Source organism: Somniosus microcephalus, unplaced genomic scaffold, assembly GCF_052327205.1.
Source record: "Somniosus microcephalus isolate GS21.2 unplaced genomic scaffold, FLI_Smic_1.0 unresolved_chr8, whole genome shotgun sequence".
Classification (NCBI taxonomy): Eukaryota; Metazoa; Chordata; class Chondrichthyes; order Squaliformes; family Somniosidae; genus Somniosus; species Somniosus microcephalus.
The window spans coordinates 24,198,325-24,217,182 of NW_028225186.1; positions in this window are offsets into that span (position 1 = coordinate 24,198,325).

Sequence of the window (18,858 nt, forward strand, 5' to 3'; positions counted from 1 at the left end):
GTTTGTGGTCAGTGGTTCAGTTTCTGTATGTTTGGACAGGTTGTGGTCAGTGGGCCAGTTACTGTGTGATCAGTCAGGTTGTGTCCAGTCTGTCAGTCACTGCGTTTTCGGACAGGTTGTCGTCATTGGGTCAGTTTCTGTGTGTTTGTTCACGTTGTTGTCAGTGGGTCAGTTTCTGTGTGTTCGGTCAGATTGTAGTCAGGGGTCAGTTTCTGTGTGTTTGTTCAGGTTGTGGTCAGTGGGACATTTTCTGTGCTTTCGCTCAGGCTGTGGTCAGTGGTACAGTTTCTGTGTGTTCGGTCAGCTTGTGGTCTGTGGTTCAGTTTCTGTGTGTTCGGTCAGGTTGTGGCCTGTGGTTCAGTTTCTGTGTGTTCGGACAGGTTGTGGTCAGTAGATCACTTACTGTTTGATAAGTCAGGTTGTGGTCAGTGGGTCAGTATCTGTGTGTTCTGTCTGGTTGTAATCTGTGGTTCAGTTTCTATGTGTTCGGACAGATTGTGGTCAGTGGGTCAGTTTCTGTGTGCTCGTTCAGATTGTGTTCAGTCTGTCAGTCTCTGCGTGTTCGGACAGGTTGTGGTCATTGCGTAAGTTTCTGTGTGTTTTATCAGGTTGTGGTCATTGGTCAGTTCCTTTGTGTTCGGTCAGATTGTAGTCAGTGTGTCAGTTTCTGTGTGTTTATTCAAGTTGTGGTCAGTGGGACAGTTTTTGTGCTTTTGCTCAAGCTGTGGTCAGTGGATCAGTTTCTGTGTGTTCGTTCACGTTGTGTTCAGTGGGTCCGTGTCTGTGTGTTCGGTCAGGTTGTCTTCAGTGGGTCAATATCTGTGTTTTCGGTCAGCTTGTGGTCAGTGGGTCAGTTTCTGTGTATTTGGTCAGGTTGTCGTCTGTTGGTCAGTTTCTGTGTGCTCCATCTGCTTGTGGTCTGTGGGTCAGTCTTGTTTGATCGGAGAGGTCATTGTCAGTGGAGCAGTTACTGTTTGTTCAGTCAGCTCCTGATCCGTGAATCAGTTACCGTGTGCTCAGTCTCGTTGTGGTCTTTGGGTCAGTTTCTCTGTGTTCAGGAAGCTTGTGGTCAATGGGTCAGTTTCTGTGTGTGTTCAGGTTGTTGTCATTGGGTCAGTCTCTGTGTGTGTGGTCAGCTTGTGGTCTGTGGGTAAGTTTCTCTGTGTTCGGTCAAATTGTGGTCAGTGGGTCAGTTACTGTGTGCTCGGTCACGTGTTGGTCAGTGAGTCATTTTCCGTGTGTTGGGACAGATTTTAATCAGTGGGTCAGCTTCTGTATGTTCGGATACGATGTGGTCAGTGATTCAGTTTCTGTGTGTTTGGTCAAGTTGTGGTCAGTGAGTCAGCTTCTGTGTGTTCGGTCAGATTGTGGTCAGTGTGTCAGTGTCTGTGTGTTTGGTGAGGTTTTGGTCAGTTGGTCTGTCTCTGTGTGTTTGGTCAGTTTTTTTTGATTGGGTCAGTTTCTGTGTGTTCTTTCAGGTTGTGTTCAGTGGGTCAGTTACTGTGTGCTCGGAGAGGTTGTGGTCAGAGTGTTATTTTCCGTGTGTTCGGACAGTTTGTGGTCATTGGTTCAGTTTCTGTGTGTTCGATCAGGTTGTGGTCAATGGTTCAGTTCCTATGTGTTCGGTCAGGTTGTGGTCAGTGTGTCAGTTCCTGAGTGTTCAGTCAGGTTGTGGTCAGTGTGTCATATTCTGTGTGCTCGGTTGCGTTGTGGTCAGTAGGTCAGTTTCTGTGTTTTTGATCAGCTTCTGGTCAGCGGGTCAGTTTCTGTGTGTTTGAACAGGTTGTGTTCTCTTTTTCAGTTTCTGTGTGTTAGGTAGGATTGTGGTCAGTGGGTCAGTTACTGCGTGCTCGGTCAGGTTATGGTCAGTGGATCATTTTCCGTGTGTTCGGATATTATGTATTCAGTGGTCAGTTTCTGTGTGTTCAGACAGGTTGTGGACAGTGGCTCAGTTTCTATGTTTTTGGTCAAGTTGTGGTCAGTGGGTCAGCTTCTGAGTGTTCGGTAAGGTTGTGGTCAGTATGTCAGTTTCTGTGTTTTTGGTCGGGTTGTGATCAGTAGGTCAGTTTATGTGTGTTCGGTCAGATTGTAGTCTGTAGTTCAGTTTCAGTGTGTTCGGTGAGATTTTGGTCAATTGGTCTGTCTCTGTGTGTTTGGTCAGTTTTTGTGCATTGGGTCAGTTCCTGTGTTCGGTCAGGATGTGTTCAGTGGTCAGTGACTGTGTGTTCGGTAAGTTTCTATTTGGATAGGTTGTTGTCTGTGGGTAAGTTTCTGTGTTTTCTGTCAGGTTGTGGTCAGTGGGTCAGTTTCTGTGTGTTTGGTCAGCTAGTGGTCAGTCGGAAAGTTATTGTGTGTTCGGCTATGTTGTGGCCTGTGTGTCAGTTGCTGAGTGTTCTGTCAGGTTTTGGTAAGTGTGTCAGTTACTCTGTGCTCGGCCAGGTTGTGGTCAGCGGGTCAGTTTCTGTGTGTTCGTTCAGGTTATGTTCAGTGGTCAGTTTCGATGTGTTCGATCAGGTTCTGTTCAGTGGGTCAGTTTTTGTTTGTTCGGTCAGTTTGTGGTCAGTGTGTCAGTTCCTGTGTGTTCGTTCAGCTTGTGGTCAATGGGTCACCTTCTGTGTGTTCGGTCAGGTGGTGGCCAGTCGGTCAGTTTCTGTGTGACCAGTCAGGTTGTGTTCACTGGGTCATTTTCTGTGGAGTCGGTTAGCTTGTGATCAGTAGGTCAATTTCTGCGTGTTCAGTCAGGTTGTGGTCAGTGGGTCAGTTTCTGTGGTTTCCACAGGTTGTGGTCAGTGGTTCAGTTTCTGTGTGTTCGGTCAGATTGTGATCAGTGATTCAGTTTCTGTGTGTTCGGTCAGGTTGTGGTCAATGGTACAGTTTCTGTGTGTTCAGTCAGGTTGTCGTCAGTGGTTCAGTTTCTGCGTTCTCGCTCAGTTTGTGGTCAGTGGTTCAGTTTCTGTGTGATCGGACAGGTTGTGGTCAGTAGATTACTTACTATTTGATCAATCAGGTTGTGGTCATTGGGTCAGTATCTGTGTGTTCTGTCTGGTTGTAGACTGTGGGTCAGTTTCTATGTGTTCAGGAAGATTCTGGTCAGTGGGTCAGTTACTGCGTGTTCAGGTTGTTGTCATTGGGTCAGTCTCTGAGTGTACAGTCAGCTTGTGGTCTGTGGGTCAGTTTCAGTGTTGTCGGTCAAGTTGTGGTCAGTGGGTCAGTTGCTGTGTGCTCGGTCAGGTTTTGGTCAGTGGGTCATTTTCCGTGTGTTCGGACAGATTGTATTCAGTGGGTCAGATTCTGTGTGTTCGGATAGGATGTGGTCAGAGGTTCAGTTTCTGTGTTTTTGGTCAAGTTGTGGTCAGTGAGCCAGCTTCTGTGTGTTCGGTCAGGTTGTGGTCACTGTGTCAGTGTCTGTGTGTTCTGTCAGATTGTGTTCAGTGCGTCAGTTTCTGTGTGTTCGGTCAGTTTGAGTTCATTGGGTCAGTTTCTGTGTGTTCGGTCAGGTTGTGGTCACTGTGTCAGTGTCTGTGTGTTGGGTCAGGTTGTGTTCAGTACGTCAGTTTCTGTGTGTTCCGTCAGTTTGAGTTCATTGGGTCAGTTTCTGTGTGTTCAGTCAGGTTGTGTTCAGTGGGTCAGTGACTGTGTGCTTGGTAAGTTTCTGTTTCTACGGTGAGGTTGTTGTCTGTGGGTAAGCTTCTGTGTTTTCTGTAAGGTTCTTGTCAGTCGGTCAGTTTCTTTGTGTTTGGTCAGCTTGACAATGGGACAGTTTATGAGTGTTCGGTCAGGTTGTGGTCAGCGGGTCAGTTTCTGTGTGTTCATTCAGGTTGTGTTCAGTGGGTCAGTTTCTATGTGTTCGATCAATTTGTGGTCAGTGGGTCAGTTTTTGTTTGTTCGGTCAGTTTGTGGTCAGTGTGTCAGTTCCTGTGTGTTCAGTCAGCTTGTGGTCTGTGGGTCAGTTACTATGTGTTCGGACAGGTTGTGGTCAATGGGACATTTTCTGTGTGTTCAGTGAGGTTGTGGTCTGTGGGTCAGTTACTGTGTGCCCGGTCTGTTTGTAGTCTGTGGGTCAGTTTCTATGTGTTCGGACATGTTGTGGTCAGTGGGACAGTTTCTGTGTGTTCGGTCACGTTGTAGTCTGTGGGTCAGATTCTGTGTGTTCGGTCAGGTGTAGTCAGTGGGTCACTTTCTGTGTGTTTGTTCAGGTTGTTATCAGTGGGACAGTTTCTGTGTGTTCGGTCAGGTTGTAGTCAGTGGGTCAGATTCTGTGTGTTCGGCCAGGATGTTGTCAGTGGGTCAGATTCTGTGTGTTCGTTCAGGTTGTAATCAATGGGTCAGTTTCTGTATGTATGTTCAGGTTGTTATCAGTGGGACAGTTTCTGTGTGTTTGTTCAGGTTGCAGTCAGTAGGTGAGTTTCTGTGTGTTTGTTCAGGTTGTAGTCAGTGGGTCAGATTCTGTGTGCTCGGTCAGGATGTTGTCAAATTGTCAGTTTCTGTGTGGTCGTTCAGTTCCTGGTCAGTGTATCAGTTTCTGTGTGATCGGTCAGGTTGTGTTCAGTGGGTCAGTTTCAGTTTTTCCAGTGAGCTTCTGGTCAGCGGGTCAGTTTCTGTGTGTCCGGTCAGGTTGTGTACATTGGGTCACTTACTGTGTGCTCGGTCTGGTTGTGGTCAGCGGGTCATTTCCTGTGTTTTCGGACTGGTTGTGGTCACTGGCTCAATTTCTGTGTCTTTGATCATGTTGTGTTCATGGTTCAGTTTCTATGTATTCGGTCACGTTCTGGTCAGTGGGTTAGTTTCTGTGTCTTCAGTCAGATTGTGGTCAGTGGGTCAGTTTCTATGTTTTTGGTCAAGTTGTGGTCAGTGGGTCAGCTTCTGAGTGTTCGGTAAGGTTGTGGTCAGTATGTCAGTTTCTGTGTTTTTGGTCGGGTTGTGATCAGTAGGTCAGTTTATGTGTGTTCGGTCAGATTGTAGTCTGTAGTTCAGTTTCAGTGTGTTCGGTGAGATTTTGGTCAATTGGTCTGTCTCTGTGTGTTTGGTCAGTTTTTGTGCATTGGGTCAGTTCCTGTGTTCGGTCAGGATGTGTTCAGTGGTCAGTGACTGTTTGTTCGGTAAGTTTCTATTTGGATAGGTTGTTGTCTGTGGGTAAGTTTCTGTGTTTTCTGTCAGGTTGTGGTCAGTGGGTCAGTTTCTGTGTGTTTGGTCAGCTAGTGGTCAGTCGGAAAGTTATTGTGTGTTCGGCTATGTTGTGGCCTGTGTGTCAGTTGCTGAGTGTTCTGTCAGGTTTTGGTAAGTGTGTCAGTTACTCTGTGCTCGGCCAGGTTGTGGTCAGCGGGTCAGTTTCTGTGTGTTCGTTCAGGTTATGTTCAGTGGTCAGTTTCGATGTGTTCGATCAGGTTCTGTTCAGTGGGTCAGTTTTTGTTTGTTCGATCAGTTTGTGGTCAGTGTGTCAGTTCCTGTGTGTTCGTTCAGCTTGTGGTCAATGGGTCACCTTCTGTGTGTTCGGTCAGGTGGTGGCCAGTCGGTCAGTTTCTGTGTGACCAGTCAGGTTGTGTTCACTGGGTCATTTTCTGTGGAGTCGGTTAGCTTGTGATCAGTAGGTCAGTTTCTGCGTGTTCAGTCAGGTTGTGGTCAGTGGGTCAGTTTCTGTGGTTTCCACAGGTTGTGGTCAGTGGTTCAGTTTCTGTGTGTTCGGTCAGATTGTGATCAGTGATTCAGTTTCTGTGTGTTCGGTCAGGTTGTGGTCAATGGTACAGTTTCTGTGTGTTCAGTCAGGTTGTGGTCAGTGGTTCAGTTTCTGCGTTCTCGCTCAGTTTGTGGTCAGTGGTTCAGTTTCTGTGTGATCGGACAGGTTGTGGTCAGTAGATTACTTACTATTTGATCAATCAGGTTGTGGTCATTGGGTCAGTATCTGTGTGTTCTGTCTGGTTGTAGACTGTGGGTCAGTTTCTATGTGTTCAGGAAGATTCTGGTCAGTGGGTCAGTTACTGCGTGTTCAGGTTGTTGTCATTGGGTCAGTCTCTGAGTGTACAGTCAGCTTGTGGTCTGTGGGTCAGTTTCAGTGTTGTCGGTCAAGTTGTGGTCAGTGGGTCAGTTGCTGTGTGCTCGGTCAGGTTTTGGTCAGTGGGTCATTTTCCGTGTGTTCGGACAGATTGTATTCAGTGGGTCAGATTCTGTGTGTTCGGATAGGATGTGGTCAGAGGTTCAGTTTCTGTGTTTTTGGTAAAGTTGTGGTCAGTGAGTCAGCTTCTGTGTGTTCGGTCAGGTTGTGGTCACTGTGTCAGTGTCTGTGTGTTCGGTCAGGTTGTGTTCAGTACGTCAGTTTCTGTGTGTTCCGTCAGTTTGAGTTCATTGGGTCAGTTTCTGTGTGTTCGGTCAGGTTGTGTTCAGTGGGTCAGTGACTGTGTGCTTGGTAAGTTTCTGTTTCTATGGTGAGGTTGTTGTCTGTGGGTAAGCTTCTGTGTTTTCTGTAAGGTTCTTGTCAGTCGGTCAGTTTCTTTGTGTTTGGTCAGCTTGACAATGGGACAGTTTATGAGTGTTCGGTCAGGTTGTGGTCAGCGGGTCAGTTTCTGTGTGTTCATTCAGGTTGTGTTCAGTGGGTCAGTTTCTATGTGTTCGATCAAGTTGTGGTCAGTGGGTCAGTTTTTGTTTGTTCGGTCAGTTTGTGGTCAGTATGTCAGTTCCTGTGTGTTCAGTCAGCTTGTGGTCTGTGGGTCAGTTACTATGTGTTCGGACAGGTTGTGGTCAATGGGACATTTTCTGTGTGTTCAGTGAGGTTGTGGTCTGTGGGTCAGTTACTGTGTGCCCGGTCTGTTTGTAGTCTGTGGGTCAGTTTCTATGTGTTCGGACATGTTGTGGTCAGTGGGACAGTTTCTGTGTGTTCGGTCACGTTGTAGTCTGTGGGTCAGATTCTGTGTGTTCGGTCAGGTGTAGTCAGTGGGTCACTTTCTGTGTGTTTGTTCAGGTTGTTATCAGTGGGACAGTTTCTGTGTGTTCGGTCAGGTTGTAGTCAGTGGGTCAGATTCTGTGTGTTCGGCCAGGATGTTGTCAGTGGGTCAGATTCTGTGTGTTCGTTCAGGTTGTAATCAATGGGCCAGTTTCTGTATGTATGTTCAGGTTGTTATCAGTGGGACAGTTTCTGTGTGTTTGTTCAGGTTGCAGTCAGTAGGTGAGTTTCTGTGTGTTTGTTCAGGTTGTAGTCAGTGGGTCAGATTCTGTGTGCTCGGTCAGGATGTTGTCAAAATGTCAGTTTCTGTGTGGTCGTTCAGTTCCTGGTCAGTGTATCAGTTTCTGTGTGATCGGTCAGGTTGTGTTCAGTGGGTCATTTTCAGTTTTTCCATTGAGCTTCTGGTCAGCGGGTCAGTTTCTGTGTGTCTGGTCAGGTTGTGTACATTGGGTCACTTACTGTGTGCTTGGTCTGGTTGTGGTCAGCGGGTCATTTCCTGTGTTTTCGGACTGGTTGTGGTCACTGGCTCAATTTCTGTGTCTTTGATCATGTTGTGTTCATGGTTCAGTTTCTATGTATTCGGTCACGTTCTGGTCAGTGGGTTAGTTTCTGTGTCTTCAGTCAGATTGTGGTCAGTGGGTCAGTTTCTGTGTGTTCGTTCAGGTTGTGCTCTGTGGGTCAGTTTCTGTGTGCTCAGCCTGATTGTGGTCTGTGGGTCAGTTTCTCTGTGTTCGATCAGGTTGTGGTTTGTGGGTCAGTTTCTGTGTGTTCGGTCAGGTTGTGGTCTGTGGGTCAGTTTCTGTGTGTTCGGTCAGGTTGTGGTCTGTGGGTCAGTATCTGTGTGTTCGGTCAGGTTGTGGTCTGTGGGTCAGTTTATGTGTGCTCAGTCAGGTTGTGGTCAGTGGGTCAGGAACTGTTTGCCCGGTCTGTTTGTTGTCAGTTGGTCAGTTTCTGTGGTTTCCACAGATTGTGGTCAGTTGTTCAGTTTCTATGCGTTCTGTCAGCTTGTGGTCATTGGTTCAGTTTCTGTGTGTTCGGTCAGTTTGTGGTCATTGGTTCAGTTTCTGTGTTCTCGCTCAGTTTGTGGTCAGTGGTTCAGTTTCTGTATGTTCGGACAGGTTGTGGTCAGTGGGCCAGTTACTGTGTGATCAGCCAGGTAGTGTCCAGTCTGTCAGTCACTGCGTTTTCGGACAGGTTGTCATCATTGGGTCAGTTTCTGTGTGTTTGTTCACGTTGTTGTCATAGTGTCATAGAGTGTTACAGCACAGAAGGAGGCCCTTCAGCCCATCGTGTCTGCGCCGTCCATCAATCCCTGTCCAGTAAATCTCATTTTCCAGCATTTGGTCCATAGGCTTGTATGCAATGGCATTTCACGTGCTCATCCAAATGCTTCTTGAATGTTGTGAGGGTTCCTGCCTCCACCGCCCTTTCAGGCAGAGAGTTCCAGATTCCAACCACCCTCTGGGTGAAAAGGTTCCTCCTCATATCCCCTCTAAATCTCCTGCCCCTTACCTTGAATCTAAGCCCCCTTGTTATTGACTCCCCCTACTATGGGGAAAAGTTCCTCTTTATCTACCCTATCTATGCCCCTCATCATTTTGTACACTCAATCAGGTCCCCCCTCAGCCTTCTTTGCTCCAATGAAAACAACCCCAGCCTGTTTAGTCTTTCTTCATAGCTGAGGCGCTCCATCCCAGCTAACATCCTGTGATTCTTCTCTGCACCCTCTCTAAAGATGCAGTTACTGTGTGTTCGGTCAGATTGTAGTCAGGGGTCAGTTTCTGTGTGTTTGTTCAGGTTGTGGTCAGTGGGACATTTTCTGTGCTTTCGCTCAGGCTGTGGTCCGTGTGTCAGTTTCTGTGTGTTCGATTACGTTGTGGTCATAGAAACATAGAAACATAGAGATAGGAACAGGAGTAGGCCATTCGGCCCTTCGAGCCTGCTCCGCCATTCAATGAGATCATGGCTGATCTTCGTCTGAGATCATAGCTGATCTTACCAGTTCAGTACCCCGTCCCCGCCTTTTCTCCGTAACCCTTAATCCCCTTAGCCTTCAGAAATATATCCAATTCTCTCTTGAAAATATTTATTGAATTAGCCTTCGCAGCCCTCTGTGGCAGGGAATTCCACAGGCTCACCACTCTTTGAGTGAAGAAATTCTTCCTCATCTCTGTTTTAAATGATTTGCCCGCTATTTTTAGACTGTGGCCCCTGGTTCTGTGCTCCCCGGCCATTGGAAACATTCTCTCTGAATTCAGCCTGTCCAGGCCTGCCATAATTTTATATGTTTCGATGAGATCCCCTCTCAATCTTCTAAACTCCAGTGAGTACAAGCCCAAACTATTTCATCTCTCTTCGTAGGTCATTCCCGCCATTCCAGGTATCAGCCTGGTGAATCGCCGTTGCACTCTTTCCATGGCAAGAACATCCTTCCGCAGATGGGGCGACCAAAACTGTACACAATACTCCAGATGCGGTCTCACCAGCACCTTGTACAGCTGTAGTAAGGTATCCCTATTCCTATACTCGAACCCACTTGATATGAAGGCCAACATACCATTTGCCTTCTTAATCGCCTGTTGCACCTGCATGCTCTCCTTCAGTGACTGGTGCACAAGAACACCCAGGTCCCTCTGCACTTCCCCATCTCCCAATCTATTGCCGTTTAGATAATAATCTACCCTCCTGTTTTTAACCCCAAAGTGGATAACCTCGCATTTATCCACATTATAGTGCATCTGCCACGTATCCGCCCATTCCCCCAACCTGTCCAAATCGCACTGTAGCCTCCTGACATCCTCATCAGAGCCCACCCCTCCTCCTAGTTTAGTGTCGTCAGCGAATTTGGAAATATTGCATCCAATTCCCTGATCCAGATCATTTATATATATTGTGAACAGCTGTGGTCCCAGGAGAGATCCTTGCGGCACCCCGCTGGTCACTGCCTGCCACTCCGAAAACGAGCCGTTTATTCCAACTCTCTGTTTTCTATCCGCCAGCCAGTTCTCTATCCACGTTAATACTTTGCCCCCAATCCCATGAGCCTTAATTTTGCATGATAATCTTTTGTGTGGAACCTTATCGAAGGCTTTCTGGAAGTCAAGGTACACCACATCCACTGGCTCTCCCCCATCTATTTTACCAGTTACTTCCTCAAAAAATTCCAGCAGATTAGTCAAACACGATTTACCCTTTGTAAATCCATGTTGACTCTGTCCGATCCTTTCCCCATTTGTCAAGTGCTCCGCTATTTTATCCTTAATAATGGACTCTAGCATTCTGCCCACAACCGATGTAAGGCTTACTGGTCTATAATTCCCTGCTTTCTCTCTACCCCCCTTTTTAAATATTGGGGTAACATTAGCTACCCTCCAATCCACGGGTACTGTTCCCGAGTCAATGGAATTCCGGAAGATGATCCTTAGAGCATCTGCTATCTCCAGGGCCAGCTCCTTAAGTACCCTAGGATGTAGTTTATCAGGCCCCGGGGATTTGTCGGCCTTCAGTCCCCTCAACTTACCCAGCACCATATCCCTAGAGATACTAATTTCTGTCAGCTCCTCCCTCTCATTAGTCCCTATGTTTGCCGATATTCCTGGGAGGTTATTTGTGTCCTCCTTTGTGAATACAGAACCAAAGTATGAGTTTAATTGGTCTGCCATTTCCTTATTCTCCATTATATATTCTCCCGAATCGGACTGCAAGGGACCGACTTGGGATTTTACCAGTCTTTTCCTCCTGATATACCAATAAAAGCTTTTGCAGTCTGTCTTTATGTTTGCTGCAAGTTTACTTTCGTATTCTATTTTCCCCTTCCTGATTAATCCCTTTGTCCTCTTTTGCTGTATCTTGTACTGCCCCCAATCTTCCGGTCTGGTGCTTTTTTTTGCCAGTTGATATGCCCTTTTTTTTTATTTTATGCTGTCCCTAATTTCCCTCGTTATCCACGGTTGAGTCACCTTTTTAGGTTTATTTTTGTGCCAAACCGGTATAAACATGTTCTGGAATTCTTCCATTCTATCTTTGAATGCTTGCCATTGTCTATCCACTGTCAATCCCCCCAGAAACACCACCCAATCAATCTTACCCAATTCCCGTCTCATACCCTCGTAATTCCCTTTATTTAAGTTCTGGACCTTAGTCTCTGATTCAATTTCCTCACTCTCCATCTCGACTGAGAGCTCGATCATATTATGATCGCTCTGACCCAAGGGGCCTCGTACAAGAAGATTGCTGATAAGTCCCTTCTCATTGCACAATACCCAGTCTAAAATGGCCTGATCTCGAGTCGGCTCCTCGACATATTGGTCCAGATAACCGTCCCGAAAACATTCCAGGAATTCCTCCTCCTCAGAATTTTTACTAGTTTGGGTAGTCCAATCAATATGTAAATTAAAGTCACCCATGATGACAGCTGTGCTCTTATCGCACGCTTCTCTAATTTCCCTTTTTATGCCTTCCCTCACCTCCATATTACTATTTGGAGGCCTATATATCACACCCACTAAGGTTTTCCTCCCCTTGCTATTTCTCATTTCTACCCATACAGATTCCGTTTCATCCGAGTTAATATCCTTCCTTTCCATTGCATTAATCCCCTCCTTTACCAGCAATGCTACCCCACCTCCCCTACATTTTTGCCGATCCTTCCTAAATATTGTATATCCCTGGATGTTAAGTTCCCAGCCTTGCCCACCCTGCAGCCACGTTTCTGTAATCCCAATCAAATCATACTTGTTTACCTCTATTTCCACAGTGGGTTAGTTTCTGTGTGTACTGTCAGGTTGTGGTCAGTGGGTCAATTTCTGTGTTTTCGGTCAGCTTGTGGTCAGTGGGTCAGTTTCTGTGTTTTCGGTCAGGTTGTGGACTGTGGGTCAGGTTCTGTGTGCTCATTCCGGTTGTGGTCTGTGGGTCAGTTTCTGTGTTTTCGGTCAGGCTGTCGTCTATGGGTCAGTTTCTGCGTGCTCCATCTGCTTGTGGTCAGTGGGTGAGTTTCTTTTGTTCTCTCAGCTTGTGGTCAATGGATCAGTTTCTGTGTGCTCGGTCTGGTTGTTGTCCTTGGGTCAGTTTCTGTGTTTTAGTTCAGCTTCTGGTCAGCGGGTGTTTTTCTATGTTCGGACAGGTTGTGTTCAGTGGTTCAGCTTCTGTGTGTTCAGTCAGGTTGTGGTCAGTGGTACCGTTTCTGTGTGTACGGTCTGGTTGTGGTCAGTGGGTCAGAATCTGTGCGTTCAGTCAGGTTGTGTTCAGTGGGTATATTTCTGTGTCTTCGGACAGCTTGTGGTCAGTGGGTCAGTTTCTGTGTGTTCGGTCAGGTTGTCGACTGAGGGTCAGTTTCTGTGTGCTCTGTCTGCTTGTGGTCAGCTGGTCAGTTTCTTTGTGTTCTGTCAGCTTGTGGTCAGTGGATCAGTTTCTGTGTGCTCAGTCTTGTTGTTGTCTGTGGATCAGTCACTGTTTGATCGGAGAGTTCGTGGTCAGTGGATCAGTTACTGTGTGTTCGGTCAGCTTGTGGTCCGTGGATCAGGTACCGTGTGCTCAATCTGGTATGTTCTTTGGGTCAGTTTCTCTGTGCTCGGGAATCTAGTGGTCAGTGGGTCAGTGTCTGTGCTTTCTCTCAGCTTGTCGTCAGTGGGTCAGTTTCTGTGTGCTCGGTCAGGTTGTCATCTGTGGGCCAGTTTCTGTGTGCTCCGTCTGCTTGTGGTCAGTGGGCGAGTTTATTTGTGTTCGCTCAGCTTGTGTTCAGTGGATCAATTTCTGTGTGCTCGGTCTGGTTGTTGTCTATGGGTCAGCCTCTGTTTGATCGGAGATGTCATGGTCAGTGGATCAGTTACTGTGTGTTCGGTCAGGTTGTGGTCCGAGGATAAGTTACCATGTGCTCGGACTGGTTGTGGTCTGTGGGTCAGTTTCTGTGTGTTCGGACAGGTTGTGGTCAGTGTATCAATTTCTGTGTGTTCGGTCAGGTTGTGGTCAGTGGGTCAGTTTCTGTGTGTTCGGACAGATTGTGGTCAGTTGGTCAGTTCCTGTGTGTTCGGTCATATTGTGATTAGTGGGTCAGTCTCTGTGTGTTCCGCCAGCTTGTGGTCTGTGAGTCAGTTTCTGTGTGTGTGGTTAGGTTGTGGCCAGTGGGTCAGTTACTGTGTGCTCTGTCAGGTTGTGGTCAGTGGGTCATTTTCCGTGTGTTCGATCAGGTTGTGGTCATTTTGTCAGTTTCTGTGTGTTTGGTCAGTTTGTGTTCATTGGGTCAGTTTCTGTGTGTTCGGCCAGATTGTGTTCAGTAGGTCAGTGACTGTGTGCTCAGTCAGGTTGTGGACTGTGCGTCAGTTTCTGTGTGTTCAGTCTGCTTGTGGTCTATGGCTCAGTTTCTGTGCTTTCGGTCAGGCTGTCGTCTGTGGGTCAGTTTCTGTTTGCTCCGTCTGCTTGTGGTCAGTGGGTGAGTTTCTTTTTGTTCTGTCAGCTTGGGGACAGTGGGTCAGTTTCTGTGTGCTCGGTCTGGTTGTGGTCTGTGGATAAGTTACCGTGTGCTCGGACTGGTTGTGGTCTGTGGGTCAGTTTCTGTGCGTTCGGGAAGCTTGTGGTCAGTGGATCAGTTTCTGTTTGTGTTCAGGTTGTTGTCATTGAGTCAGTCTCTGTGTGTACGGTCAGCTTGTGGTCTTTGGGTCAGTTTCTGTTTATTCGGTCAGGTTGTGCTCAGTGGGTCAGTTACTGTGTCCTCGGTCAGGTTTTGGTCAGTGGGTCATTTTCCATGTGTTCGGACAGATTGCATTCACTGGGTCAGTTTCCGTGTTTTCGGACAGGATGTGGTCAGTGGTTCAGTTTCTGTGTGTTTTCTCAATTTGTGGTCAGTGGGTCAGCTTCTGTGTGTTCGGACAGGTTGTGGTCAGTGTATCAATTTCTGTGTGTTCGGTCAGGTTGTGGTCAGTGGGTCAGTTTCTGTGTGTTCGGACAGATTGTGGTCAGTGGGTCAGTTCCTGTGTGTTCGGTCATATTGTGATTAGTGGGTCAGTCTCTGTGTGTTCCGCCAGCTTGTGGTTTGTGAGTCAGTTACTGTGTGTGTGGTTAGGTTGTGGCCAGCGGGTCAGTTACTGTGTGCTCTGTCAGGTTGTGGTCAGTGGGTCATTTACCGTGTGTTCGGTCAGGTTGTGGTCATTTTGTCAGTTTCTGTGTGTTCGGTCAGGTTTTGTTCAGAGGGTCAGTTTCTGTGTGTTTGGTCAGGTTTTGTTCAGTGGGTCTGTCTCTGTGTATTTGGTCAGTTTGTGTTCATTGGGTCAGTTTCTGTGTGTTCGGCCAGATTGTGATCAGTAGGTCAGTGACTGTGTGCTCGGTCAGGTTGTGGACTGTGGGTCAGTTTCTGTGTGTTCAGTCTGCTTGTGGTCTGTGGCTCAGTTTCTGTGCTTTCGGTCAGGCTGTCGTCTGTGGGTCAGTTTCTGTGTGCTCCGTCTGCTTTTGGTCAGTGGGTGAGTTTCTTTTTGTTCTCTCAGCTTGGGGACAGTGGGTCAGTTTCTGTGTGCTCGGTCTGGTTGTTGTTTGTGGGTCAGTCTCTGTTTGATTGCAGAGGTCGTGGTCAGTGGATCAGTTACTGTGTGTTCTGTCAGGTTGTGGTCTGTGGATAAGTTACCGTTTGCTCGGTCTGGTTGTGGTCTGTGGGTCAGTTTCTGTGTGTACGGGAAGCTTGTGGTCAGTGGATCAGTTTCTGTTTGTGTTCAGGTTGTTGTCATTGAGTCAGTCTCTGTGTGTACGGTCAGCTTGTGGTCTTTGGGTCAGTTTCTGTTTATTCTGTCAGGTTGTGGTCAGTGGGTCAGTTACAGTGTGCTCAGTCAGGTTTTGGTCAGTGGGTCATTTTCCATGTGTTCGGACAGATTGCAGGCACTGGGTCAGTTTCCGTGTTTTCGGAAAGGATGTGGTCAGTGGTTCAGTTTCTGTGTGTTTTGTGAAATTGTGGTCAGTGGGTCAGCTTCTGTGTGTTCGGACAGGTTGTGGTCAGTGTATCAATTTCTTTGTGTTCGGTCAGGTTGTGGTCAGTGGGTCAGTTTCTGTGTGTTCGGACAGATTGTGGTCTGTGGGTCAGTTCCTGTGTGTTCGGTCATGCTGTGATTAGTGGGTCAGTCTCTGTGTGTTCCGCCAGCTTGTGGTCTGTGAGTCAGTTTCTGTGTGTGTGGTTAGGTTGTGGCCAGTGGGTCAGTTACTGTGTGCTCTGTCAGATTGTGGTCAATGGGTCATTTTCCCTGTGTTCGGTCAGGTTGTGGTCATTTTGTCAGTTTCTGTGTGTTCGGTCAGTTTTTGGTCAATGGGTCAGTTTCTGTGTGTTCGGTGAGGTTTTGTTCAGTTGGTCTGTCTCTGTGTGTTTGGTCAGTTTGTGTTCATTGGGTCAGTTTCTGTGTGTTCGGTCAGATTGTGTTCAGTGGGTCAGTGACTGTGTGCTCTGTCAGGTTGTGGACTGTGGGTCAGTTTCTGTCTGTTCAGTCTGTTTGTGGTCTGTGGCTCAGTTTCTGTGTTTTCGGTCAGGCTGTCGTCTGTGGGTCAGTTTCTGTGTGCTCCGTCTGCTTGTGGTCAGTGGGTGAGTTTCTTTTTGTTCTCTCAGCTTGTGGTCAGTCGGTCAGTTTCTGTGTGCTCGGTCTGGTTGTTGTCTGTGGGTCAGTCTCTGTTTGTTCGGAGAGGTGGTGGTCAGTGGATCAGTTACTGTGTGTTCGATCAGCTTGTGCGCTGTGGATAAGTTACCGTGTGCTCCGTCTGGTTGTGGTCTGTGGGTCAGTTTCTGTGTCTTCGGGAAGCTTGTCTTCAGTGGGTAAGTTTCTGTTTGTGTTCAGGTTGTTGTCATTGAGTCAGTCTCTGTGTGTACGGTCAGTTTGTGGTCTTTGGGTCAGTTTCTGTTTATTCGGTCAGGTTGTGGTCAGTGGGTCAGTTACTGTGTGCTCGGTCAGGTTTTGGTCAGTGGGTCATTTTCCATGTGTTCAGACAGATTGCATTCACTGGGTCAGTTTCCATGTGTTCGGACAGGATGTGGTCAGTGGTTCAGTTTCTGTGCGTTTTGTCTATTTCTGGTCAGTGGGTCAGCTTCTGTGTGTTCCGCCAGCTTGTGGTCTGTGAGTCAGTTTCTGTGTGTGTGTTTAGGTTGTGGCCAGTGGGTCAGTTACTGTGTGCTCGGTCAGGTTGTGGTCAGTGGGTCATTTTCCGTGTGTTCGGTAAGGTTGTGGTCAGTTTGTCATTTTCTGTGTGTTCGGTCAGGTTTTAGTCAGTGGGTCAGTTTCTGTGTGTTCGGTGAGTTTTTGTTCAGTTGGTCTGTCTCTGAGTGTTTGGTCAGTTTGTGTTCATTGGGTCAGTTTCTGTGTGTTTGGTCAGATTGTGTTCAGTGGCTCAGTGACTGTGTGCTCGGTCAGTTCTGTTTCTTCAGCGAGGATGTTGTCTGTGGGTATTTTTCTGTGTTGACTTGAGGTTGTGGGCAGTGCGACTGTTTCTGACTGTTCAGCTATTTTGTGGCCTGTGGGTCAGTTTCTGCGTGTTCGGTCAGATTGCGGTAACTGTTTCAGTTACTTTGTGATCAGCCAGTTTGTGGTCAGCGGGTCAGTTGTTTGTTCGGTCAGTTTGTGGTCAGTGTGTCAGTTCCTGTGTGTTCGGTCAGCTTGTGGTCAATGGGTCAGCTTCTGGGTGTTCGGTCAGGTTGTGGTCAGTTGTTCAGGTTCTGTGTTTTCAGTCTGCTTCTTGTCATTGGGTCAGTTTCTGTGTGTTCGGTCAGGTTGTGTTCAGTGGGTCAGTTTCTATGTGTTAGATCAGGCTGAGCTCAGTGAGACATTCTCTGTGTTTTCGGTCAGCTTGTGGTCAGTGGGTCGGTTTCTCTGTGCTCAGTCTTGTTGTGGTCTGTGGGTCAGTTTCTGTGTATTCTGTCAGGTTGTGGTCAGTGGTCCAGTTACAGTGTGCTCGGTCTGGCTGTGGTCAGTGGGCAAGATTCTGTGTGTTCGGACAGGTTGTGGTCAGTGGGTCAGTTTCTGTTTCTTTCATCAGCTTCTGGTCAGCGGGTCAGTTACTGTATGTTCGGTCAGGTTGTGTTCAGTGGGTCAGTTTCTGTATGTTCGGACAGCTTGTGGTCAGTGGGTAGGTTTCTGTGTGTTTGGTCAGGTTGCGGTCAGTGGCTCAGTTTCTGTGCTTTCACTGAGGTCGTGGTCAGTGGGTGAGTTTCTGCATGTTCGGACAGTTTGTGGTCATTGGATCAGTTTCTGTGTGCGCCGTCAGGTTGTGGTCAGTGGGTCAGTTTCTGTATGTTCGGTCAGGTTGTGGTCTGTGGGTCAGTTTCTGCGTGTTCGGATATGTTGTGGTCATTGGATCAGTTTCTGTGTGTTCGGTCAGGTTGTGTTCAGTGGGTCAGTTTCTGTATGTTCGGACAGCTTGTGGTCAGTGGGTATGTTTATGTGTGTTTGGTCAGGTTGCGGTCAGTGGGTCAGTTTCTGTGCTGTCGCTTAGGTCGTGGTCAGTGGGTGAGTTTTTGCATGTTCGGACAGGTTGTGGTCATTGGATCAGTTTCTGTGTGCTCGGTCAGGTTGTGGTCAGTGGGTCAGTTTCTGTGTGTTCACTCAGGTTGTGATCTGTGGGTCAATTTCTTCGTGGTCGGATAGGTTGTTGTCAGTGCCTGATATTTTGTGTTCGGTCAGGTTGTGGTCAACATGTCAGTTTCTGTGTGATCGGTCAGGTTTTGTTCAGTGGGTCAGTTTCTCTGTGTTGGTTCAGGTTGTGTTCAGTGTGTCAGTTTCTGTGTGTTCAGTCAGCTTGTGGTCAATGGGTCTGTTTCTGTGTGTTCGTTCAGGTTGAGGTCAGTGGGACAATGGTTCAGTTCCTGTGTGTTCAGTCAGGTTGTGGTCTGTGGGTCAGTTTCTGCCAGATCGGCCGGTTGGTGTACAGTGGCTCAACTTCTGTGTTTCCAAACAGCTTCTGGTCAGTGGGTCAGCTTCTGTGTTTTCAGTCAGGTTGTCTTCAGTTGGTCAGTTTCTTCGTGTTCGGTCAGCTTCATGTCAGCTTGTCAGTTTCTGTGTCTTCGGTCTGGTTGTGTTCAGTTTGTCAGCTAATGTATGCTGAATCTGTGTCAGTTTCTGTGTTTTCGGTCAGCTTCTGGTCAGTGGGTCAGCTTCTGGGTGTTCGGACATGTTATGGTCAGTTGTCCAGCTTCTGTATGATCGCTCTGGTTGTGGTCAGTGTGTCAGTTTCTGTGTTTTCGGCCAGCTTCTGGTCAGTAGTCAGTTTCTGTGTGTTTGGTTAGCTTGTGGGTAGTGGGTCAGTTTCTCTGTGCTAGATCAGGCTTAGATCACTGGGTCAATAACTGCGTGTTCGGTCATGTTATGGTCAGTGGGTCATTTTCTGTGTGTTCACGCAGGTTGTGTTCAGTTGGTCAGTTTCTATGTCTTCGGTCAGCTTTTGTCAGTGGGTCATTTTCCATGTTATCAGTCAGGTTGTGGTCTGTGGGTCAGTTTCTGTGTGCTCAGTTTGGTTGCGGTCAGTGGGACAGTTTCTATGTGTTCCGTCAGGTTGTGGTCAGTGGGTCAGTCTCTGTGTGTTCGGTCAGCTTGTGTTCTGTGTGTCAGCTTCTGCGTGTTCGGCCATGTTGTGGTCAATGGGTCAGTTACTGTGTGCTCGTTCAGGTTGTGGTCATTGGGTCAGTTTCTGTGTGTTCGCTCAGGTTGTGGTCAGTGAGTCAGTTACTTTGTGTTCGGTCAGGTTGTGGTCAGTGGGTCATTTTCTGTGTGTTCACTCAGGTTGTGTTCAGTTGGTCAGTTTCTGTGTTTTCGGTCAGCTTTTGGTCAGTGGGTCAGTTTCCGTGTTTTCGGTCAGGTTGTGGTCTGTGGGTCAGTTTCTGTGTGCACAGTTTGGTTGTGGTCTGTGGGACAGTTTCTGTGTGTTCCGTCAGGTTGTGGTCAGTGGGTCAGTCTCTGTGTGTTAGGTCAGCT